Raw genomic sequence first — 10,597 nt, forward strand, 5'->3', positions numbered from 1 at the left:
TAAATGATAAAGTCTTACCTGTCAAATTTTCCTCTGCCTGTGCTCTCCTCTGCAGTCAGTAACACAGCCACAGTGAACGGTCCAGCTCCAGGTAAACCACTCCCCTGCCTGTTGTGTCCTGCACTCCTGCTTCCAGGTGACACTAACAAGCTCTGCCATCAAAGGTGAGAAGAATCAGGTGAGCGTGGGCTGAACAAACACGGCAATCCACACTCTCCTGAGTGACAAAACACCGCAGATTGGCTGCCTCATTGGTTGTGAGTATGAACACACCCACAGATTGGCAGGTCCACCCTATAGCTGGTAACTTTTTAACTTCTATCCAGAGAATAATAATAATAAAAGTGGTCAGAATATTATCAGTGGCGGTAAATGTCTTGTTCCTTTTTTTCTTATGCTTCTGTTTTTCAATGTCTCTGCTGACCCTGCACACAGAGAACATGATCAGAAATGCATTCAGTTTCTCGCACAGCATTTAATACTGCTTGGCCTTACGTCGACTAAACCTGAAAGCATCAGGTTACAGTACGCTTGGGTAATCGACCATTTAGGCGCTGTGTTGCCAAAATCAAATTGAGTCAGGACCTGAAGGCACAGGTTGCTACTTGGAGATACTCTGTGATGCATGTGGAAATCTAGCTCCACATTGCCATCTGATGGACTGACTGGAACAAACAGCACAACAGACCAGGGCCAGTGGCAGTAACTGTGGGTTCACTATGGAGGTTTGATGATGATTAAAACCTAAAGTCTACTGGAGTAAAAAGAAAAACATGCTCATGTTGAAAGGTGCAGCAGCCTCATCATCCTATCTGATTTTCTCCCTTTAGTCTCATTTGAGGGAAAAGCAAAGATGCCTGGTCACACACGTCTCTCAGAGCATGTAACACCAGTACAAGACATCTAATTTTAAGTCTGTAGGTAACTGATGTGGAAAGTAACAAAGTAAGTTCACTCAAGTACTTTGCTTAAAGGGACAGTTCACCCCCAAATCAAAAATACATATTGCTCTGCTTACCTGCAGCGCTACTCATCAGTCTAGATTGTGTTGGTGTGAGTTGCTGAACGCTGGAGATTTGCCTTCTCTTGAATGTAATGGAAATAGACGACACTCGGTTTATGGTGCTCAAAACAATGACTCTTTCCAAACTCAATCCACAGACCTTGTTGTGAACAGTTTCCCGCCAATGGTATCATCACGCAGAAGGTAGCATGCATCTATTCATGAACAGGAGGCTTGCCCCCCCCCCCCCCCCCCCGAAGGACAAGTTAATTTTATTTTCTATATAGCGCCAGATCACAACAGAAATCCTTTAAAGCCACAGTGTGTAGGAATTTCTCCCATCTAACGTTGAAATCATATATCGCATTCAAACGGATAGCGCACTCTAGCACTAACGGTAGCCGCCATGTACCAAAAAGCTATGATAAGAGTGACCCGACCCGATACTTCATGGGGTATTCATTCAGGCTCCTACACAGACACACGCAACGCGAGTTGACAAACCCCCTCCTCACCATGCTGACTGTATTTACAGATAACAGCTAACAGTGGCTAACAGCTAACAGTGGCTAACAGCTAACAGCGGCGCAGTGATGCGAGGAGAGGGATGAGGTGTGTGAGGTTGAGCCACTTGTTGCTGTTAGCTGTTAGCAGCTCAGGCGCTGTCACGTAACAACAAATTCCAGCACTTAAATCGGCCATAGCACAACACAGCAGCATGTCATAGAGGCAGACAACCAGGCAGACACCCCCCCCGCCCCTAATGGAAACTTGGTAAGCTTATTTGTTACAGTGTGAACTGATAATGTCGCCGCAGTATTTATGGTGAAAACATCCCGTCACTGTTTACATTCCTGTTTCTTTCTTCTTTTTTTTTCCAACATCCACGTTCATCAAGCTCACACTGAGGTGCATCTCGCTGTGTGTGTGTTCTCAAAGAAGGAAACAATTATTAAGCACAAACACTAAATGCTCAAGACGACTTGTAGATGGTGAAATACAGTGTGCAAACTTTTACTAACTTCAGTCCTGTTCTGTGGGAAATTGAAGCTGTCTGAGCAAAAGTTGTAACATAGGCAGCTGATCTGGGTTTGCAAATAACTTGTGGCTGTAATCTACACTATGAGGAGATTTCCCTACGAGTAAATGTAAATGTGGGCAATGTGCTTGTTTGCTTTCTTTGTGAGAGTTAGATTAGAAGATTGATATCACTCTGTACACTAAACATGAAGCTACAGTGGAATGGTAACTTTAGCTTAGCATAAGGAATGTAACAAAGTATAAAATCCTTTGAGTTGTGACGACCTATTTTCTTTCCAAGTGTAATGTAGGCTCCATTTTTGAAGGTGGTGTACACGTTAAGAAGAAGCCACTGTATTCTCCAGCATCCACGTAAATATGATTTGTTTGCTCATTTCTGCTCAGCCTGGATGCACCAAGTCTCATCTATCATTATAAGATTGGAGACCGGAGTCGCACAGCAGAGAGGGCGAGTAATGATTCAAGGAGATAAAGATTTGTGACAGGTAACTGTGCGGTGACTGCTCCACTGCAGCGTGTCAGCCCTGGATAGTCAAAGGTTTTCTTTAAATCCTTTCAGCTGTGAAGAAGACCTCGATTTCTTCAAGTGTAATGTCGGCTCCATTTTTACGGTGGTGTAGCCTACATGTAAACAGGAAATAAACCTCATAATTCTTTTTATTTACAGCCTTTACTTTTACTTTCAATAATTTAGCACGTTTAATATGATAAAATTACTTTTGATACTTAAGTACAGTAAATATCAGATGCTTTAAGACTTTTACTCAAGTAATATTATAATAGGTGACTTTAACTTAGTAATTTTCTGGTAAGGAATTTGTACTTGCGCTGCCTTTAGACACCTTTCACAAGTATTGAAACCTTTGAACCCTGCGCACATTGGTGCAATGTCTTTCAAAAAAAGGAAAAGGAAAAAGGCAATGAGCAACTTGGTAATAAATGTTCCCCAAATTGCAATAAAATAAAATAAAATAAAATAAAATAAAATAAAAAATTGATTTAGGCAATATCTTTTAAAAAGCTAAGGAAAAAGACAATGAGCAACTTAGTAATAAATGTTCCCCAAACTGCAATAAAATAGAATAAAAAAAATAAATAAAATAAAATAAAAAATAAATACAATAAATAGATTTAGGAAATATCTTTTTAAAAGCTAAGGAAAAAGGCAATGAGCAACTTGGTGATAAATGTTCCCCAAACTGCAATAAAATAAAATAAAATAAATTTAGAAAATATCTTTTAAAAAGCTAAGGAAAAAAGAAAATGCTCGAGATAAACTATATTTACATTTCATTACATATTGAAAATTATGTTACAGAATTATTATAATTTTTAAGCTTTTTTTCCTTGTTTGTTTTGACTTTTGACTCCTTTATTTATTTATTTATTTTTACATATAATTTTTTGGGGTCATTTCTTCTTTTGTTGCTCATTGCCTTCTTACCATGTATCTTACGGAACCCAATCTGATTAGCTCAGGTTTCAAAGGGTTATTTAGTGAGCTGTGTTGTGTTTTCATGCTAAGCTAACTGTATCAGGATACAGTTAGGTATATGCTATGGTTGTATTGTTTTCCCATTATGCGTAGCTTTGGACATAAACGACCAAACATAAATATAACTCTCGACAGTCCATTTGGTCGCTGTTTTCTCACTAACTAAATCTGAACTGGAGTTAGGTGGCAAATCTCAAAAACTCAGAACATAATTCAGAGAAAGGTGCTTGGAATAATTTTTAATTTTTGAATCACCAATACATTTTACTTATTTCCTTCCTCCATTTCATCTTTGTCCCACATGTTTGATTGCATCCATGTATAATCAGCAGCTATATCAATATCTGAATTGTTTACCTCCTAACATCAGCACCAGCCCCACATATCCAGCATCAGTCGGGCTCTAATAGCATGCCTGACACGTTTCTCTGTGTCACTTTGCATAATGTTTGCCTGTTTTCAGACTGAGGTTTGTTATTCATGGAAAAAAAAGGTGTTAAATGTCAGTCCTGGAACAGCGCCCGGGATCGTCATCATCACATCCAAGGCCGCGCTGCTTACATCGAGCTCTCTTTGAGACCATCCATCACTACAACACATGAGGTCATGTTGTACAGTATACAGTATGTTTCGAGAATACACTCAGCGAGGCACTACTGTAAATCTCCCACAAGGCAGATTAATATCATACAGCATGATGATCTAACACATCACGCTCAGAGAAAATACAGAACAGCTACATTCATCATTCCCATCAGTCAGCAGGCTCACATTTTATGAGCGTGAACAGATTTCCTTGAGGGGATACTTAACTGGTTTTCAAACAGCTTTGTGTCATAACAATGTGGACAGTATGTGTAAAAGAACTGTGGTAAACGTGCCTTCATCTATCAGAGGCTGAATCTAGCTGCTCATCTCTCAGCTACGATTTTTTTTTTCTAGGGCAGTGGTTCTCAAATGTTGTGCCATGATGCCAATCCAGGTGTGCCATGGGATTTGTGATAAGCAATATTCAACTGGGCCTGTACAAAAAGTTATGAATGAATTTTCAGTATGTTGTGTGCACCCATTTCCTAATACAGAGACAAACTCTGGCTAAAAAATGTAATTTAATTTAAAAAACCTTCACAAGAGAACCTATTTGTCGCTGTTCGCATGTGGGAATTATAAGTGTGTGACACATCAAGGGTCCTGTCTGCCAGCCATGGTGCTTCTCCAAGTCAAGGATCCTTCCAAGGAAGCATTCTATAGAGGTAAGGCAAGAGTCCTTCCTAGTCTCCAGTGAACATATTGGAACAGGTTAACGAGCGTCCCCAGGTGTGCGTCATTAACCCTCTGCAGACCGAGGAGGCTTCAGGGTACTAGGATCATTTTAGCACTCTAAATATATGCAGTATTTTCAAGTCACATGACTTTTAGGGAGAATATATTTCCGGATTATACTTAAATAAACAAAGAGGTAGGCTAAATGAAACTTTTATGGCACTTGACTCTATCACTGCTGTAAATAAAAACTTTCATGTTTTATCTTAATCACAGTATTTTAAAAATCTCATTATTTGGCAGTGGACACATTGAAAAGTGTAAATTATAAGGTTTCTGTCAGAATTTTTATGCTTGTATGACAAAAACTCTTGAAGGTATTAATCCAAATAAATGACATATTTATCTAAATCCTGCCGAGCTCCTCTGGCACAGGATTCATTGAAGAGGCCCCGCCTTCACTTTCAGCTAATTGTGCACAAAGAATTGTGGGTAGCCTACTTTATACCTGCTAAGGATACACACATGCATCCTTGAAAATTCTCTGAATGCAGGATTCTGTCCTTGGTAGAATTTAAAGGATCCTTGGCATTAAAACAGTCCTTAGGTGGGATTTGACGACATAGCATCCTTGCAATTCAGCCATTTAAGGATTCTTCCTTGACTTTGAGAAACACCCCCAGTCTGAGGGACGATAACATCTAAAAGGAGAACGCTGTGAGTGGGACACTGGATTGTTTTATTGTGCGGAGCAAATTACAACAAAGCACCACCGACGACAACCTACCACCGAAAGAAACGAAAGAAACAAATTGTCAGTAGACAGTATCAAGAAAGCTACCTGTTTTATTTTTCTTACTTTTATTGTCTTATGTTGTGACAAGAGTGATAACACACGTTATAGAAGCTACTGTGCAGATATAAATACAGGTGTGCCTTTAAATTTTGGCTTGCACTTTGTGCCTTGGGAACAAAAGGTTTGAACTCTAGGGTTGCTACTCAGACTGCAGATTGTACTTATGCATTTTCGAACACCTACCATCACAGACACAAAGGGTATAGCAGCAGATTGTGCAGTGCTGATCTAAGGTGTCTCAAATCACATACTTCCATCAGTACACTTCCATGTAGTATACTATGTGCACTATGTACTCATTAGTGTAGTCCGGGAATTTTGACAGGGTAGTGTTGTCTCAAACACGGTCGTTGTGTAATCACCGGAAATGACGGCCGCAAATTAGCTAGTTAGCAAACTAGCATTAGCATTTGCGTTATCGTTTGCGGTACCAAATCTTTACAGACTGCTAAATTAACCCAACAAACATACTGCTGGCTCATACCCGACAACAGTATAGTGGTGCTTAGTGCAAAAACACGTTTGTACAATGAAGCGACATTCACGGTTGCACAGTCCTCGGCCGCCATTTCCAGTTTGAATAGTCGCACATCCCCTTCTGCTACGTAGCCAAGATGGCGACCATTGAGGGCGAGAAGTGTCCATAGTTCCACACTCAACTTCTTGACCGTTTTGAGTGCACCATCCAGGTACTCATAGTGCACTGCATTTTTCCATACTTCTCAGTGTGAACGCACTTATGCACTCAAAATATTAAGTCTAAGTACAGAAGTATGCGATTTGAGACACAGCACAAGATTCTGTTACTGTGGTGCCAATTTCTCACCTAAAATGTCTTCAGAGATATATTTTGGTGCACTATTTGGCTGTGATACGAGAACTTGTTAAACAAGAAGCGGGCGCCATATTGCTTCCAGTATTGTGTAAGCGGAGACTAAAAAAACTTAGATCAAACAGTATAACTAGGCACTGCTGATAAAATATGAACTAGATTCTTTGACTGTGTTGCCTATGTCTCACCTCTCGCATTTTCAGTATCATATATTCACTTCCTGTTTAACTGTAATTTAAGATTATTTGTTACCAGCCATCTGCCATATTGTTTCTTGTGGAAAAACTCCCAAACTCGCGTTACGTCACCAAAGATACTGGATTACTACAAGATGGCCCACCTACAATATAATCCCATTGTATGAAATGGTATACATTTCCGGTCTCCTAAGTAGGTGTTGTCCCCCGTACCTCAATCAAAGACGATGGAGAACCGCCAATCAAAGACAAGTATCCCCAACTTCGCTTCCGTCAACATGTGTTACTTACTGGCCGTAAGCTAAATAAATAAACGGTCCGTGAAAAAAATGTTTGTTCCAGCGGATGTCTTAGTTACAACATGATTGAGCTAACTGGAGTAGTTTCATGTCGTATCCGACAACGGGAGGCTTTTAACAGATGACGTCCTGATGTTAGCTTTGCTGCTGCTGTTAGCTGTCCCTGTCAGCTGCAGCCACTGATGCTTTCTAGACATCGTGATTTCCCAAAACTGAATAAATACCACACATAGCAACACAAAACTGCTTTGCTAGCTCAATCATGTTGTAACTAAGTTATCCGCTGGAAAAAATATTTTTTTAATCCAGTATCTTTGGTGAAACTGCACTGATTTCAGCACCAGAGAGGAGATATCTGTTACCAGATCTCGCGAGAGTGTGTTGTTGAGACAGAGACCGGTCTTGAACAAAGTCAATTTTCTCCTGATTTGTCTGTCTGAAATTTGCCATTTTGGTGTTGGAATGCTCTGAAGATATGTGGCTTGTGATAAATGGGTCCAATATTTGCTTCCATGACTATGGGGCCAAAGAATGGGCCATAATCTGTAATCACGTTCATTTCTCCCACTGAAGTCAATGGACTCAAGACCTGCTGTTAGTCTCCTAAAGGGGCGTGGCAGTCGCAAACCCCACGTGACACTGATACAGGAAACTGACTCGCAGTGGACCATCTTGGTTTATCCACCGTCTTTGACGTCACCCACCAGTGGGAGTGTTTATTGGTCTGGTGAAGTGCAGTGCATTATGGTGGTTGTAGGTTTTCTATTTCTTGAACAAAAGCCACAGCCCTTTTTCACTGTGTTCTCTGGTCATACAGCACCAATTTCAAGTATGTGTCTTTCTCCTGTATACACAGCCTTGTTTTCTGAAAAGAACAACTTCCCAGCAGTGAAATACGGCTTAAAGGACAGGGATGAACAGAGTACAAGTACAATGCAGTGATGGCGGCAGCCAGCTCTGTTCAACCTCCACCATTCACCTAAGTCTTTTTTTTTTTTTTTTTTTAAGGAGCAATAAAGTTAATTGAACCCACTTTTCAAGAATGAGGTCATGGCCTGAACAGGAGGAAAACACCAATTACCACTAAAATGAGCAATTAGGAACATGCCCTTTGTCGGCTTTGATACTAAACAACTCTGTGTTGCACTGCAGCTCCAACTGATGATTTGAGGTTTTAATGTGGATTTATTTTTCCTTCCATTCATTTCTTTTTGTGTGTGTTTCTAATCAGTTCCCTGATTAGGCCAATTAGAGTTTCATAACAGTGTGAAGTTAATTTAGGGGATTAGATTAACTCCTGGCCTCCAAGGGGAGGAGGCGATGGAAATAAATCTGGATGGTGGCTGGTTGTACGGTTCAGCGACAGGAAAACAGGGAGATTCCATTCCTCCTTCCTAAAAGTAATTCTGGAGTTTGGGAGAAGCAGAAATTAAAGTTTCATCACAAAATACACACTGAAATGCAATAGTGGGAGACTAATAAAGGGGGGGCTATTTAGGGTTCAATAAATGAAATTAGAAAGACCAAAACTTTTATTTCAAAGCACACGGCAGCACATGGGATAGAACAACCATAAAGTGATGACTCTGCTGGGCTTTGATGGATGGTTTCATTTGCTCCAACAATCACTCAGCTCCTCCTGTCGACCCTCCCTGCTCCTAACCATCACATGATGGTCGATTATATTTTTTACTTCACTGCATTATGAACACAGTCTGCCGGCGCTCAAGTCTCCACACTCCCCATCCATCAATGTCATGCTGCTGAGGTGTCAGAGAGGTCCTCTTCCAATCCGCTTCCTTGTCGTGTTGACAGAGCAGACTTCGCTTCATAGTAAAGGAGTGGAACATAGTAGCTATGGTCCACTCTGGCTCTCAGAACCGCACATCTCACACTGTCCTCATACTGTAGCTTGTTTTGCTTTATGTAGTATTGACTCATTTCTGATCTCTGAAAACCTCCAGGTTCAGCTTTTTGTTTTCAGATTTGTTTTTTTTTGTTCAGTGACGATCTATCATGCCATTTAAAAAAGCTATTTTGTCATATTTTTCTTGCCATCAAAATCATATGCTGAGGCCTTGACATTGTGTAATTTAAAAAGTGCACATAGAGCATGATCCTTCTTGCCTTCATGCTTGGAAGAGTCACTTTTTGCACAAGGTCCCAATGACCACAAACTCTTAATTTCTAGGGTCTCCCCACTCTTTTAGATTTTTATTAAAAATACCATATTTGATGCTGTTATTTTTATTGCTGTGGACATTTAGTGCATTCGCATTCTGTAAGTGCTTCTCTATATACTAGTTTTGGTTTCCAGCTTTTGAAAATAACCCACGCCTGCACAGGAAATTATGCATGTTGAAGTAGGCGAGATGGTGGCTTGTTGCTGCTCCTGACTAACACACCGTACCGGTACTGGTAAGTAAGAAACATTTGCTTATTTTCCATCCAAAAAACTCCTATTGCTTAGTTATCTTCTATAAAAATCTCTAATGTGCTTCCACTTTTAAACATTCTCATTTGTTTCGAAGTGTAGCTGTCTGCCTGTCCACAGACACAAATAGTCATTTAGAATTAAACGCTGGGGTGTGTATTATTTTAAGACATCCTGTGTGACTACATGTCACCACAGGTGTTGTCATACCGACCAAATGAGAGCCTCGAGGGGCCAGATGTACACTGCCTGGCCAAAAAAAAAGTCGCCACCTGGATTTAACCAAGCAAATAGGTACGAGCGTCCTATTGGATAATTACTGCATGGGCGATTATCTTTCAGCTGGCAACAAGTTATTTAACCCCAACTGGTGCAATGAGTTGCTTCTCATTTCCTAAACAACCATGTCGAAAGACACATCCCGTGGTCGTGGAAAAGATGTTAGTCTGTTTGAGAAGGGTCAAATCATTGGCATGCATCAAGCAGAGAAAACATCTAAGGAGATTGCAGAAACTACTAAAATTGGGTTAAGAACTGTCCAACGCATTATTAAAAACTGGAAGGATAGTAGGGACCCATCGTCTTCGAGGAAGAAATGTGGCCGGAAAAAAATCCTCAATGATCGTGATCGGCGATCACTTAAACGTTTGGTGAGATCAAATCGAAGAAAAACAACAGTAGAACTCAGGGCTATGTTTAATAGTGAAAGTAAGAGCATTTCCACACGCACAATGCGAAGGGAACTCAAGGGATTGGGACTGAACAGCTGTGTAGCCTTAAGAAAACCACTAATCAGTGAGGCTAACCGGAAAAAAAGGCTTCAATTTGCTAGGGAGCATAAAGATTGGACTCTGGAGCAATGAAAGAAGGTCATGTGGTCTGATGAGTCCAGATTTACCCTGTTCCAGAGTGATGGGCGCATCAGGGTAAGAAGAGAGGCAGATGAAGTGATGCACCCATCATGCCTAGTGCCTACTGTACAAGCCTGTGGGGGCAGTGTTATGATCTGGGGTTGCTGCAGTTGGTCAGGTCCAGGTTCAGCAACAGTATGTGCTCAAAGAATGAGGTCAGCTGACTACCTGAATATACTGAATGACCAGGTTATTCCATCAATGGATTTTTTCTTCCCTGATGGCACGGGCATATTCCAAGATGACAATGCCAGGATTCATCGGGC

General features: G+C 40.7%; 1 protein-coding gene across 2 annotated transcripts in view; it reads right to left on the reverse strand.

The window, feature by feature from the left end:
• Positions 1-173, reverse strand: part of mgat3b (beta-1,4-mannosyl-glycoprotein 4-beta-N-acetylglucosaminyltransferase b) — a 116,917-nt gene extending 116,744 nt beyond the window's left edge. For both annotated transcript variants that reach the window (XM_078166394.1, XM_078166393.1), the window contains exon 1: positions 19-173. The gene's annotated coding sequence lies outside the window, so the exon portion shown is untranslated. The remainder of the gene's footprint in view (positions 1-18) is intronic.
• Between the last annotated feature and the right edge of the window lie 10,424 nt (positions 174-10,597).

Source organism: Epinephelus lanceolatus, chromosome 3 (genome assembly GCF_041903045.1).
Source record: "Epinephelus lanceolatus isolate andai-2023 chromosome 3, ASM4190304v1, whole genome shotgun sequence".
Classification (NCBI taxonomy): Eukaryota; Metazoa; Chordata; class Actinopteri; order Perciformes; family Serranidae; genus Epinephelus; species Epinephelus lanceolatus.